At 38.4% G+C, this 14,771-nt stretch overlaps 1 pseudogene; it reads right to left on the minus strand.

Moving 5' to 3' along the window:
- LOC112669398 (nuclear transport factor 2-like) lies at positions 1 to 14,430 on the minus strand (annotated as a pseudogene).
- Positions 14,431 to 14,771: the final 341 nt, after the last annotated feature.

A 14,771-nucleotide genomic window follows, 5' to 3' on the forward strand; every position in this document is an offset into this window, starting at 1 on the left:
ATCTGGGCGGTGAGGCAGCTGCTTTCTCCTTTACTTCTTTGGATTACTAGAGCAACTTGTCAGTAGATTAAAAAAAAAAAAAAAAAAAGACAACCTTTTGCATTACTTAAGTCTTTCCAAGGCATGCGCTGGTACCACACAAACTTCTCCTGTCAGATGCAACTATTCTAGCATCCAAACATCATGCACAATACCTCGGTAGTAGCAGCGCACTGCGCCCGCTCCCACCGCGGCCCTGCTCATTTGTGTATGATATTTGGAGCATCTGGAGGAGTGTGAATAGTTATCAGGAAGAGGAAGGAGGAGGAAACAGCATGAGTGCCTGGCTGGGAAGAGGTCAGCCGAAGTTGTGCAGGGCAAGCCTGAACATGTCATTGGTGCAAACCCAAGCATCACTGATGTTCTTTAGTAGGAACATCTGGTGGAACCCCATGATGGGGTCTTCATCAGCCTTGAGGGGCCCACTACCATGCTGATGATGCAGCTATCTGGCGTGGGCTGATGGTCCTGTGCCGTGATGCTGTGCTGGATTTTCTGGAACGGAAGGCTAGACAACTTCTGCACAATGGCAGCTTTCCCCTGGAACTGCTGTCCTTCCCACGTAAGGCATGATGCATCAATATAAATTGCGCCTAGTTGGGTTCTGTCGTTATCAAATAACTGGTAGTATTGCTGAATGAAGCTGGATGCAATCTGCTCCCAAATTGGCTTGTCTCCCTTTCTGGAGCGTCACCCGGCCTTGTTGAGACCCGAGGGGCTGGCACGATGGCGGCAGCGGCGGCGGCGGCCGCAACCCAGCGCTGTTTTTTATTTCATACAAACACCCCTTCTTCTTCTTTATGGCCATACCATAGACTTCCAGAGTAATTTATTCTCTAGACCCCTCTTAGTGTATAGGGACCTGAGAACACATTGATTATAAAGAAACATTAATTGAAACGCATTTCCTGTGATCAGGAGTATTTCTCTGTTACTAAAGACTATGTACTCAAATCCCACAAAATGAAAATTTTAAACAGAATCCTTCTTTTCACCGTCTTAGGCTTAGATCCTGCTTAAGGCAAAGACAAACACTTGGTACAACAGACACTGCGCCTCTATGCACGTTAGCTAAACACGCTGCAAACATTCTGCTTCACCACCCTGACCTGACTGGCCTCTCCATTTCTTTTGTGTTCTGGGAGCACAGAACTTTTGGCAGACTTTTGGATCACAGTGGCCCAGGTATTAGAAAGGGATACCCACTAATGATAGTTCTTAATCTGCAAAAAAGAAAACAAAACAAAAGAAAAACATCATGCTGAGTATTAAAATGCAAGTTTCACAGTGGCTTGAAATCCTGTCAAGGAAATAGTCAAGGGAGCAGAGAAATTGGTGGGCGATTGGGATAGGTGGGAAATGCTTTGACATGAAGAAAAACACCATTATCATCAGGACTTGCTGACATTTGACAAACACTGGGATTGGGGGGGCGGGGTGGAGAGAAACTCTTGTCTGAGGCACGTCCTGACTTGAAGGGATCTGAAGAGAACAGATGCTGGAGATAGGTCTCCATGGGAATTCTGCTAAAAACCAGTGGTTTTCAAAATGTGGTCCTGGACCAGCAGCATCAATATCATTTAGAACTTTTTAAAAACATTAACTCTTGGGCTTTGCCTTTACCTACCAAATTAGCTAGGTGATTCTAATGTAACTACTGAGTTACATTTCATCTGGGCTTTCATTTTCATGCTGCATCCCAGGCTATGTGCGTGTGTCCACATTTAAAATTTTGGATTAGAATAGAAACCTTTACATTTTTGCTTGTTTTAAGCCAGGGTGTTAGTGGAGGAATAACAAACACACAGCGCACTCACTGAGTTATAAGAAGTCATCTAAAATGATAGAAAAAGGCTGATAGGGAAACAGGCAAATATCTTTTATATATATATAAATATATATACACATAAAAGTATCTTATATTTTATATTTATTATATATAATATATATTAATATATATTTTATATATTTTTATACTGTATATATATATATATTCTTTTCCTTGACAGTCAAGTGTGGGTCGCTTGAAATTCTCTTGATTTAAAAATCATATTTGTTTTCATTTGGAAGGAACCTTAGGAACATCTGTTACCACCTTCTTGTTTTACAGATGAGGAAGCTGATGGGGTAAGTATATATTGACATGCCCAGGTTACTCAGAAATTCACCATCGTGGTTCTAAGGTAGAGGGATTATAGGTAAAAGTTTTAAGTTCAGTAGATAGTCCTGATTTGGAGGGAAAATAAAATGTTGACCCACATTTTATAAAATTAAATGGGTCATTTAACTGTCTTCCACATCTCCTGGCTGCTGTCAGAGGCTAGTGGCTAAGTCTCAGATCATGAGAGGAACACATGCTCTTTCTCAAGAGGCCAAGGCTTAGCAGAGCAGACCAGGGCCCCAGCTGCAAGGCTGCCTTTGTCAAGGGAATGAAAGAGTCTTTCACTCCCTGCTTCTTCCTGCCCCCATGCCCAGCATAGCACCAGCAGCAGCCACACCTTCCTTCTGGGAATGCATTCTTCAATTCTGGAAGGAAATCATAAGTGACTTGCCTAGGAAGGATTGCTCGTGAGTAGGTAAAGGAATAAACTTTACTGTGATTATGGATCACTATTATTTTACTTATGCACAGTATCCTACCTTTCAGAAGGCACTTAAAGGAGCACTTTGTATTTTAAGGTCTGTCCCATCCTCTCCCTGGCCTCAACATCCTCAGAAGGCAGAGGGATGGAGAGTCAAACCTGGGTCCGTGTCTCAATGCTTCCTGAAGTGCTGGGCTCCGTGGATATTTGGTGAATTACTGAGTGAATGTGCGAGAGGGATGAGGGAAACAGGTAATGGAAATCAGAGGGAAATTTTCCTGTTTGCCAGATGAGAGTTGAATACTTTGATTTTTCCTTTACATTTAGGAGTAATGAGAGTTAAGACACAAAGTCATGTTCGAGTCACCCTGAAGTCAAGCATGGCAACCCAGATCCTTATATATTTCTGGTCTGGGCAAAGATTATTTTCGAAGAGGATAATGCCTGGGTTGGGAAACATTCCAAATCAGAGTCCAGGCAGCCTTCATAACTGGGATAAGTTATGGTTCCAAATGAAAATGAAAACCCAAATTAACAACAACAACAAAAAGCAGTGGTGAAATCACACCAAGATTTGGAGACAAAATGTTATATGTCATATAACTAAGGTGTCTGCTAATACTATGACACCAATTATCTTGAAGAGTATAAAACTATGTCTCTCCTTTGCAATACTAATAATTCTATATTTTTCCTACTGTAGCTTCTGCAATGGCTTTTAAGTGACTAAGTGAGTTAATATGGTTTATTCGTTCTGTCTGGGCCTCTTGCTATATAAAATCTTAATAAACAGTGATGTGGACAAGATGTCAACACTTGGGAGAAAAAGATATGGAACAATGACCTTAGAAGCAAATCAATAGCTGATTTAATTTAAAGAAACATGGAAGTATGTGAAGGAAAAAAACCCCTGCAATTTGTTTTTTAATACATTATTTTTATGCTCAAGAAACTTATGGTTTGATACATTAGGCTTTTAAATTTTCACTTTAGTAAAAATTGATTGGAAAATATAAAACAAACATCTAAATATGCAGATAGCTTGACTTCTCTAAATACTGCATTTGACACATAATGAACTGATTAAGTTGACAAGATGTTTTAGATTCTGACACTTAAGCTTGCAACTCTAGCAGGAAAGACATAAAATGACTTATTAGAAATAACTTCCTATTGTCAAATTTTTTAAAGTAAGGAGGAATAAAAATATCTTGGCTGCAAATTTGGAAATTTGGGGAAGTAATAGTCCATTTCAATGATTGATAAGCATGCTCTAAATGCTGAAATTCTATTTTATTTTTGATGGCCCTTCTTCCTCAAAAATTTTCCAGATTGGTTTTTGTTTATTTGGAAGCTCATGTAAGCCCAGTGAGGGGAGAGGATATGCCCGTTTATTCCTGTATCTCAGCAGCTAAGGAAGACCTGACTCATGTGGGTAAAATGGAAAGGAGATAGGAAGCAACAAAAGAAACAGTATTTTTTGTTGACATGTTTAAAATACCTTAAACTGATAATTTCTTTGAAAGAAAAATAATGAGCTTTAGTATTTTGTTCCCATGATCATTTTAGCTTATGAATAGTAATATATATGTATTGAATCCTTTTCTTGTTGATAATATTTAGACTTCAGCCATGTTCCAGCAAGAATAGGGAATACACAAAGAAATTATGGACTGTAAATTTGTCGAGGCAAATGATTATTCACATTTATTCAGAGACTGTATTATGTTTTTAAAGCTTAATAAAAGTAATTTTAATATGTATCTATTGTTATGTTTGAACCAAAAATTCTTTAGGTTAAGGACTATATAATCACACTGGCGAGTGAGAAGATGTAACCAGGGAAGCTTGCTTCTCCTTTGCCTGTTTAACTAACAAGGCTGAGAAAATACTGACTTCTACCTCCCCGTTTGTTCTCAGATCCCCTGCTCTAAGAGGAGCTCCAATTACACTATTTTAAAATTGCAAAAAAAGTACGTGTAGGCTTTTAGCCTTTTATAACTAATATATTTTCAGAACTCAGCTGTGCTCAAAATTTCAGCTGGAAACTGAGTTGAGCATCATAAATAGGTACTCAGATATTTGTTTCTTTAAAATTGCTGAACCAGAATTCCTATCCAGGCAGGAAGATGGAATAGAGAGAGAAATGTAAGATTATCTTCAAAATAATGAGGAAGTACAGAAATTTAGAGAAAGGTGCCCAAGGCAAGGATGGTTATGGTGGTACTGGTGGTGCTGATGGTGGTGATAGTAGTGTGATAATCTTAGTGGAGAGAGAGGACAAGTTTCCACGGCAATTGCGGCATTTGGAATAGATCTAGAAAGCAAAGAATACAGAAAGCATAGTTTGTTCTCGAACAGCTGAAAGTGTAGTGTGGCTAGAGCACAGGAGGTGTAAAGAGAGGGAGGAAGAAGAAATGAAGTTGAGATGGGAAATCCGACCTGATTTTTATGGAGACTCTTAGACCATTTTTTAAAGATTTTACATTTGTTCTCCAGGCAGTATAGAATGATTCAAGGAATTTAAACAGGAGAATGAAGTGAACAGATTTTATTTTAGAAAACTGTGGTCACAGATGGAGTAAAGATTGAGTTAGAGAGACCAGAAAGAGAAACCTATGACAGAAATTAGGTAAGGGATGACAGTAGTTTGAACTAGAGTGGCAATAGTGGGATGTTTAAAGCATTTTGAAGGTGAAATTCATAGGATTTGGCTCTTGGTTCTGTGTAAAAAAGGAAAAGGAAATCAGAGGATGAGACTTTATCCCCAATATATTGGGCACCCTAAAATGAGGTGATGTAACTTTAGTCCACTCATTCATTCTACAAATACTTGTTGACCACCTATTCTTGCAGGCATTGTACTAGATTGTGGTGCTACAGAGATAAAAATATGTGGTTGTTATTCTAATGATACCAACAGTATATGAAATTAAATCATTCCAAATTACATCATTACAAAGTCAAAGGACTAAGGATAAAGTTGAAATAATAGTCTAACATACATAACCAATATCTTTAGTAGAAGCTTAATAGAGAAGGATACATATCCTTTGGCAGTTCTTAATAGAAGAAACACATAAAGAGATGCTTGGCCTTCCCAGTTACCAAAGAGATACATTAAACTAACAACAACAAAATATTTGGGGCAAGAGTCTGGTAGATTGATAAAAATGAAACAAAAACAAAAACTGACACCTGGCTGGCTCAGTGGTTGAGCATCTGCCTTCGGCTCATGGCATGATCTCAGTCTGGAATCAGGCTCCCTGCGAGGAGCCTGCTTCTCCCTCTGCCTATGTCTCTGCTTCTCTCTCTGTGTCTCTCGTGAATAAATAAAATCTTAAAAGAAAACATAGTAACATCTCCCAATTTTATAGACTAAAACACACACACACACACACACACACACACTCTCTCTGACATGCAGGAAATATGGGAAGTGTATATACTAAATTGTTAATAGTGGTTCTTCCCAGATAATGGGTTTATAGACCTGGTGATTTTCATTTAATGTTCCTGCTTTTTTGTATTGTATATATATATTTTTCATTTTTAACTATGTGTTACTCTTATAAGCTAAAAGTGACTAATAATGCTATTTCTAATTTGGAAAAAAATAATAAAGAGCATTGAGGGTAGAGGGAAGGGGAAGAGAGCAATCCTGGCAGTGGGAAAGGCATATGGAAAGGAGCTGAAGTGTGAAGTATTGGAGAGACATTGGCACTTCAGCATCCCACAGCATCAAGTGCCAGAGACAGCCCAGAAGTCATGCAAAAGAGTCTCTTATCCTAAAAGTAATAAAAAACTAAGTACAGATTCTGAACAGGAGAGACATGGTCTATGCACAGATGCTTCTGGGGTCAGAATGGAGAATGGACAAAGGAGAATTGTTTAGTGGCAGGAAGATCACATAGGAGCCCACCAGGTGATGGGCCTTCCCACGCAGGAAGACCCTGGTCAAGTTAAGTATGCAAACTTTCTGTGCCTCAATTGTCTTATCATAAAACAGAAGTAAGAATAGCCCCTGCCTTGGGAGCGGTTGTGTCATGAAATGAATAAAGGTCAATTTTCAGGACCCATCACTTGTGGCATTCCAAGTATTTATTTTTGTAAGTACTAATTTGGTATTTGTAATTTTCTTTTTTAAATTTTAGTTTCTTGTGAAAAAAAATAACTCAACATGAGCTCTATCCTCTTAAAAAATTTAAGTGTACAATACAGTGTTAACGATGGCACCATGTTGCATAGATCTCTAGAATTTATTCATCTTGTGTAGCTGAAACTTCATACACATTGATTAGCAACTCCCCCCAGTAACCACCGTGCTAGTCTCTGATTCTATGAGTTTAACAATTTCAAATATCTTATGTAAATAGAATCATGCAATTTGTCCTTTTATGACTGGCTTTGTTCACTTAGCACAACATCTTTCTTCAGGGTTCATCCACAGTATAGCGTACTGCAAGATTTCCTGATATTTGTATTTTTCTGTTCTTTTTCTTTAAAAGGGATCCTAAAACTGTACAAGTTTTAGTCTTCAGGGAACTTGGAGCCATTTCTGATAAAGCTTAGGGTTGCTCTCAGGATAAAGTGAGCTGAATGTGTGGCACATGGTAGCTGCTAAATGAGTATCAGTTGTGTTTATTATGTGAAGGTGAGATATGGCTGATGAATACATCTAGGATGATCCCTGGGCACTCTGGCTTGGGTTACAGGATGCAATATCCCCATAGACAGAAAAGTTTAAAAATGAAGGGATACTGGTTCAGTTTTGAATAGTTGAAGTGTGAAGTGCAGATAAAATATCCAGTGGGTGTCCAGAAATAGGTCATGGAAGGGTTAGGAATAGAGCCCAAGAGAGAGGTGAGGGTGATCAATTTGGGAATTATGCAAATACAAAAGGTGGCTAACGTCATGATCATGGATGAGAAGGTTCACGGACAGTGTGAAGAATGAGAACTGAGTAGGGCTGGACAGAATCCTGGGGATACTGGCCTTTCACAATCAGATTGTGGTGGTGGGTACATGAATCTGTATAATTTCATGGTCCTGTATGCTCCCCTCCCCCCAAAAAAAGAATGCATGTAAAAACTGGCAAAAATCCAAATAAGTCTTGCTGTCCAGTTTACTGTGTCTGTGTAGATTTCCTGTTTTTAATAATATATGATGGTTTTGTAAGATGTTATTTTGGGGGAAGCTGGCTGAAAAGTACATGAGACCACTATTTTTGCATCTTCTTCTGAGTCTTTGGTTTCAAAATAAAATGTTAAAAATAAAATCAAGGCTGCAGCATTTAGATTGGGCTGACCCAAAGCAGCCAAATAATTTAGAGTAAGATATTGTGCACTGATAATTATTTTTATGGCTCTCTTAAGCAGTGATCTAATTTCAGGCTAATTTTAAAAGAATGCAACCAACTGCACAAGCTAAAACTACTGTGACATTCCTGCTAAAATCTGTCTCCAATCAATAAAACCGCTAAATCTTTATAGAAGAAAAAATCAGGCAAAGGCAGAGAAGATTAGACAGGAAAATTCTGAGAAGGGGATGAACCCACAGGAAGCAGCTCAGCCCTTCTCTGCAGCACTGGGGATCGAAGAGAGGAAGAAATGCCTATTCAACCCAACACCTGATTTATTCCCAAGACACTGGGAGAACAAATTGTTTCATTCACATACTTCCACTGAAAAAATTAATAAGGGAAAAAATAAGATCAGTTAGATTGTTTTTTGGTTGTTGCTTTCAGGAAAAATAAAATCATTAATAATCTTCAGACTTATCCCATTCTCACAGATTCTGGAGAATATAAGGACTGTTAGAAGTGATTTGGTTCCATGCTGCTCAATATTTGGTCTGGGGACCAGCAACATTGGCATCCTGTGGGGGCTTGCCAGAAATATAGCATTCCAGGCTCCACCTCAAACCTACTGAAGAGAAATCTGTTTTTCAAAGTATTCAGAGGATGTGTATGCACATCGAAGGATGCAAAATCCTGTTCTTGACAATCCTGTGTTTCCACCATGTTCATTATCACCAACAGAAAATTAGTATCAAAAAGATCCATAGAGTAGGATACTAATTTTTAAGTTCTCTGTGAACAAAATCTCATTAAAAAAAAATCTTCCTATTCCATGTTATGGTCTGTTTTCTTCTGCTGGGTTTGGGTTAGCAGCTAAGAGGCAGCAGGCTGTGGGGTCTTCTTGGGCACCAAGCAACCGTTATGGTGAGTGAGCTTGGTAGAGGGAAGGGCCCACACTCACTGCCCCTTCAGCTTCCACCTGGCCAAAGCTCTGAGCTTTCTCTTTTCCATAGTGTGAAGGCTGCCTGAGAGGAGCTGGAGTTCAGGAAAAGCCAGGGGAGAGAGGGAGTAGGGATTTTGCGTCCTGAGGTATGACCCCATCTGACAGCCATGCTTCCTTCGGAGTGTAATATTGGAATGCATGTTTTGTTTAATGACTGTCACTACTGGACAGGTTGTTTAATAGAGATGTAGTTAATACATTGCACTCAGTGATGACTCATGAGATCTGGATTTAGCCTGGCCCCTCCAGGAAGGTCACCTCACTTCTTTTTCTGTAATACATGGATAATATTTGCCCATGTTCAGTGCGAGGGCTGGAGTGATAATAAATGCCTGCCTAGAATGAAAGGTCATAGGGATTGCACAACATAGTATCTGCATAATTATGCTGACAACTCGTAAAGCATCCACAAGCATAAAATGTTTATCATTGATATTCACGATGACAAGAGTTGATCTTAAAACCAAAGAGCAAAAATATCAATTGTAAATATTTCTGTTGTAACTAGTAGAGCTTGATTATAAGAATATTGTAATATAATAGGAAACATAAGTAGTGGCAATAAATAGTAAGGTTTAGTGAGTTTTCAGTTTTGGTTTTCCATTCAAATAAAAAGAAGACTTTTAAAGAATGAAGGGATTTTAAAAATAACTATGATAGTTAATGTTCCTTAAGATTTATGAACTATGCTCTTTATGATCTATTAGGTGGAACCATGTGAAAATGCTTTTATCAGCATTTTAATATGGTTCTAAATAATATTTGCCCTATGGTGAATTTGAAAAATGGATGGGAAATTTGCTTTGGTGGTGGTTTTGTTTGAAAACTTCATGGATTCTATGACTCAGAACTTTTGTTGTTGGGATCCCTGGGTGGCACAGCGGTTTAGCGCCTGCCTTTGGCCCAGGGCGCGATCCTGGAGACCCGGGATCGAATCCCACGTTGGGCTCCTGGTGCATGGAGCCTGCTTCTCCCTCTGCCGATGTCTCTGCCTCTCTCTCTCTCTCTCTCTCTCTCTCTCTCTCTCTCTTTCTCTCTCACTGTGTGCCTATCATAAATTAAAAAATTTAAAAAAAAGAACTTTTGTTGTTGTTGTTAGAGAGTTCAGAAATACCACTCTTAAAAAGACAAATTCTTTTGACCAAATGAGGTTCTGTTTAAAGCATTTTGTTCCCCAAAATTTCAGGGAATACAAATGGCATGAGTTATTCAGAAGATTGAAATAGAAACATATATACTTTGATTTGCTTCCAGTTGAAACCAATTACATTATATCAACGGTGAAATCGATATGACAACATTACTAGGTTAATGTGCAGTATCATTAAACTGAATTTTAGCTCTATGATAGTATGTCTGTGTGTAACGGTAAGTATTGGAGAAAGACAGGAACTCCCGTGACATTTCTGGGCAGAGTAATCTAACTATTACAGATTGTCAAGTTATAACTAAACTTTCTAAAGCCTCCCTGGCATTTCTAAAGGTTCTTTGTCCATGGAGATATTAAAGGACTAATGGGAATAGGAAAGTGTCACTTTGGGTTGAAAGTAGTGATTACTCTAACACACCAATGTAAATATTGATGTGAACATTCAGAACTTAAGGGTAGGGGGAAGGTGTGAGAGCTAAAAAAAATTCTTACCACCATATGCAATAAACTTTTATTTGACAAATTGATTCACTTGCCTCTAAGGCACAACATGCTTCTTCAGAGATTTTCACAGATCTGTAAAACAGAGAGGGCAATACCCTTAGGGCATTTCTGAGAGCGAAATGAGGTAATATGGACACAAAATAATTCTCGGTACCTGGGAGATACCAAACAATTATTAGTTCTCTTTCTCTCCCCCTTTCTCGTTGGTACAATCATCTATTGTAGAGGATTTACTCCCATCTCAGTAAATAGCATGTCCAGTTGCTTAACCGCAAATCTGAAAGACCCCCTAACACCTTCCTCTCCCTTCATGTCTCTTCTCCCTCCCCAAGTTCAGGGAATCTATTAGGGTAACTCTAAGACTAATTATTCTGGGCTGTAGATTCAGTTTTACATGTTATTTTAATGGAAATGGAGGAATTTTCTCCAAAGATAAAAAAGTTAAGTATCAGTGGAAGTATATACGTATATATTATTTTAAAATTGCCCAAGTGATTGCGGAGTAAAATAGCTACCATTTATTCAGCATCTGCTGTGTTCAAAGTGTATTTTTAAAATTTAACAGCCTCTTAAATAGTACTTACAATGTGCCAGGCACATCTGATTTAATGGAATAATTTTTATCCTAAGCATTTTTCACATACTAACTCATGAAATAGTTATTATTACGGTGGCACAGATGAATAAAGTAAATTTGCCCAAGATTACAGAGGCAATCAATGACAGATTGAGAATTTGAACTCAGGCAGCTGGTTTTAAGGTCTGTGCTCTTGACCACACCAACTGGTTGCCTCTTATGAGGTACAGAACTCTGCATTATCTTATTTAATCCTTAGCATAGTCTTATGAAGTAGCTGTTGTTACCCCAGTTACCAAAGGTGAGAACTGAAGCGCTGAGGGGAAATTGCCCAAATTTATTAGGCAGTAGGTAAGACTGCTAGGATTCAAACATGAGTTCATTTGATAGTCCATGATTCTAGTGTATATTTTTAGAGCTAAAAAAAAAGAAACCAGCAAATTTGTAGTCATGGCAAAATTTTCTCTGTCCCAGGATGTTTCAGATTCTTCCAAAGTATGTTATCTTTGGGAACTGGATAACCAACTATAAGATACTGTGTTACAGTAGAAAGGTTTTAAAGTCTAAAACTCCAGGGTTTTTTTTTTTTTAAGATTTATTTATTTATTCATGATAGACACACAGAGAGAGAGAGAGAGGGAGGCAGAGACACAGGAGAAGGGAGAAGCAGGCTCCACGCCGGGAGCCCGATGCAGGACTCGATTCCGGGACTCCAGGACCGCACCCTGGGTCAAAGGCAGGCGCCAAACCGCTGAGCCACCCAGGGATCCCCAACTCCAGGGTTTTTTAAAAAAGATTTTATTTATTTGACTGAGAGAGAGAGAGAGAGAGCACAAGCAGGAGCAGCAGGCAGAGGGAGAGGGAGAAGCAGACTCTCTGCTAAGCAAGGAGCCCAATGCGGGTTTTAATCCCAGGACCTGAGCCGGGGATCATGACCTGAGCCGAAGGTAGATGCTTAGCCAACTGAGCCATCCAGGTGCCCCCACAAAAAACTCCAGTTTAAATTATAGTTCTACCACTTACCGATTGTGAGAATTTGATCATGTTACTTAGTGTTAACAAACTTTATTCTGTATGGTTTGGGAGAGGGGGGAATTCAAAGATAATATATGAAAACTACTCATCCTGAACATACAGTAATAGTTCTTCAACAAACCATCAATTTTGACAAAATAGCAATTCCGAAAACAATCTTTGTGAATCTTGGCTTTGTTATGTATTAGCTGTGTTGTTTGGAATATATTAAACTTCCTGAGCTTTCATTTTTTGATCTAATGATAGCCTCCTTATTGCTTTATTGGGGAGGGAAATAAAATAAAGGAGTTAAAATGACCACCCAGAGACCTTCCATATAGTTGAGCTTTAAAAAACTGACACTACTATGGCCCCAAATTTGACTTTTCAGAAAATTTAATGAAAATTGTTTTCATCTGAAAGTGTTAAGTTCCAAAGTCCTGACTTAATATATTCTGATGGAGTAATTTATAGACTCTGAGAGTAGGCTTAATACATATGTAGTTTCTGTGGGCTGTTTAAAACTGGGTATCATTAGCATTTTAATTTCTATCACTTCAGTAGTGCATAGGAAGCACCCCCACTGTTACAAGCAAGGCTTGCGACTAAATACAGTTCAGTGATGTTTAGTTATGCTGTGATCTGACACCATAGGGACTTGTCTATATGTAAATTAAAGATTTTTTTTTTTTTTTGGATGATAGAGCTGGCTCTTTTAAAAAGAAACAGGTATTTTCAAGTTCCACCTCTGTCCTGAATGTGATTTTTTAATAGCCAACAACTGTTTTATTGGTAATAACAATAGCAATTGTTCCAAAAAGACTGAGCCTGTAGAAAAAACATAGGTAAATTCAATTTATTTTATTTCTCATCTTCACATGGCACCAAGTCTTTGCAGCTATATTAGGTTGATGAATGCTTTTTAAAGTTTGTGTTGCTTTAGGAAAAGAGATTTTATTTTTAAAGAAACAATTTCAGGGGATCCCTGGGTGGCTCAGGGGTTTAGCACCTGCTCTTTGAATCAGGGCATGATCCTGGAGTCCCGGGATCAAGTCCCACATTGGGCTCCCTGCATGGAGCCTGCTTCTTCCTCTGCCTGTGTCTTTACCTGTGTGTGTGTGTGTGTGTGTGTGTGTGTGTGTGTGTGTGTGATGAATAAATAAAATCTTTAAAAACAAAAACAATTTCTTTTTTTTTTTATTTTTTTATTTATGATAGTCATACAGAGAGAGAGAGAGAGGGGCAGAGACATAGGCAGAGGGAGAAGCAGGCTCCATGCACCGGGAGCCTGACGTGGGATTCGATCCCGGGTCTCCAGGATCGCGCCCTGGGCCAAAGGCAGGCGCCAAACCGCTGCGCCACCCAGGGATCCCAAAAAACAAAAACAATTTCAATTAGAAATCCAAACTGGCAAAAAGAAGAACAAGAACAAGAAGACAACGACGACTAAGAAACATAAACTGTTCAGGAAATAATATGAGTGAATGATGAAGAAGGAATTTCTGGAGAGAATCGCTTGAAAATTTTAACTATAAGAATGTAACCCTTGGTGTATTTTTATAAAGTCTCACAAAATTAGCAGGCTTTTGTTTTTCTTTCTTTTTTTATTTCATGAACAGGATCTTTGCGTATGAACTCTCTATGAACTGATGCATTCAAATTTGTGTTTTGTTGAGTATTGTGTTCCTAGTTATCTGCTATAACATCAGTTTATTTGGGCAGTCAGGCTGGGATGGGGCCAGCTCCAAGAACTGAGAGTGCTGAAGATGGAATTTCTAGACCTAGATCTTTCCATTGAAATTGCCTGAATATTGCCAGAAAAGTGTTAGCTGTTTTGCAGAGGGAATTCTTCTAAGATAAACAGGATATCCAATAATGAATTCTGGTGTTCAGTGGATTTTACCAGCAATTCATCACACATTTTTCTTCTTAGCTTCCTAATAAGTGACATACTCAAGAGGGGAAGGGGCTAGTATCACAGCCAACCAGCACTAAAGATACCTTCTAGTTTTTATTCTTATAATTGCTAATTATGTAGAACTTGAAAAACCTTTATAAGTATACATGGAATACTTAAATATAACCACCATTTTAATAATGTTGAAGATAACTGCTTTGGTGTCTTATCAAGGGATTCTTTTACATTCTATTTACAGATTTCTTCTATAAAAAGACAAGCAGTGTTTAAACAGAAGTTCAAACTTCAGGCATATTCTTGATGGTCTCTGACTGAAGGGCATTGACATTTTCTTTGAGCTCCATCTCTACCTCTCGTAGAAAATCTTTGAGATGTCCAGAAACTCCCACAGGGTTTATAGTCTTAAGGACACCTCTGGGTCTGGGCCTTTACTTTCCCTAATTCAGTGAACTGAATTCTCCCAGCATCATTCACATATTTGTCTTGTTCTGGACCATGTAAACAAGATGGGTATTGAGGCTCTTTTGAAATTTGTCACCAAAACAAAACACAAAGAATTTTTTGAAAACTACACTGAAGGATTCTGGAAATGTAGGCTTCATCATAATGGCAAAAACAACCTCAAATTCAAAATAAGGCAATTTTTTTTCCTTCTGAGTCCTCTGTCAATCTGCCATGTTGCTTT

This window comes from Canis lupus, chromosome 25 (assembly GCF_003254725.2).
Source record: "Canis lupus dingo isolate Sandy chromosome 25, ASM325472v2, whole genome shotgun sequence".
In the NCBI taxonomy this organism is placed as follows: Eukaryota; Metazoa; Chordata; class Mammalia; order Carnivora; family Canidae; genus Canis; species Canis lupus.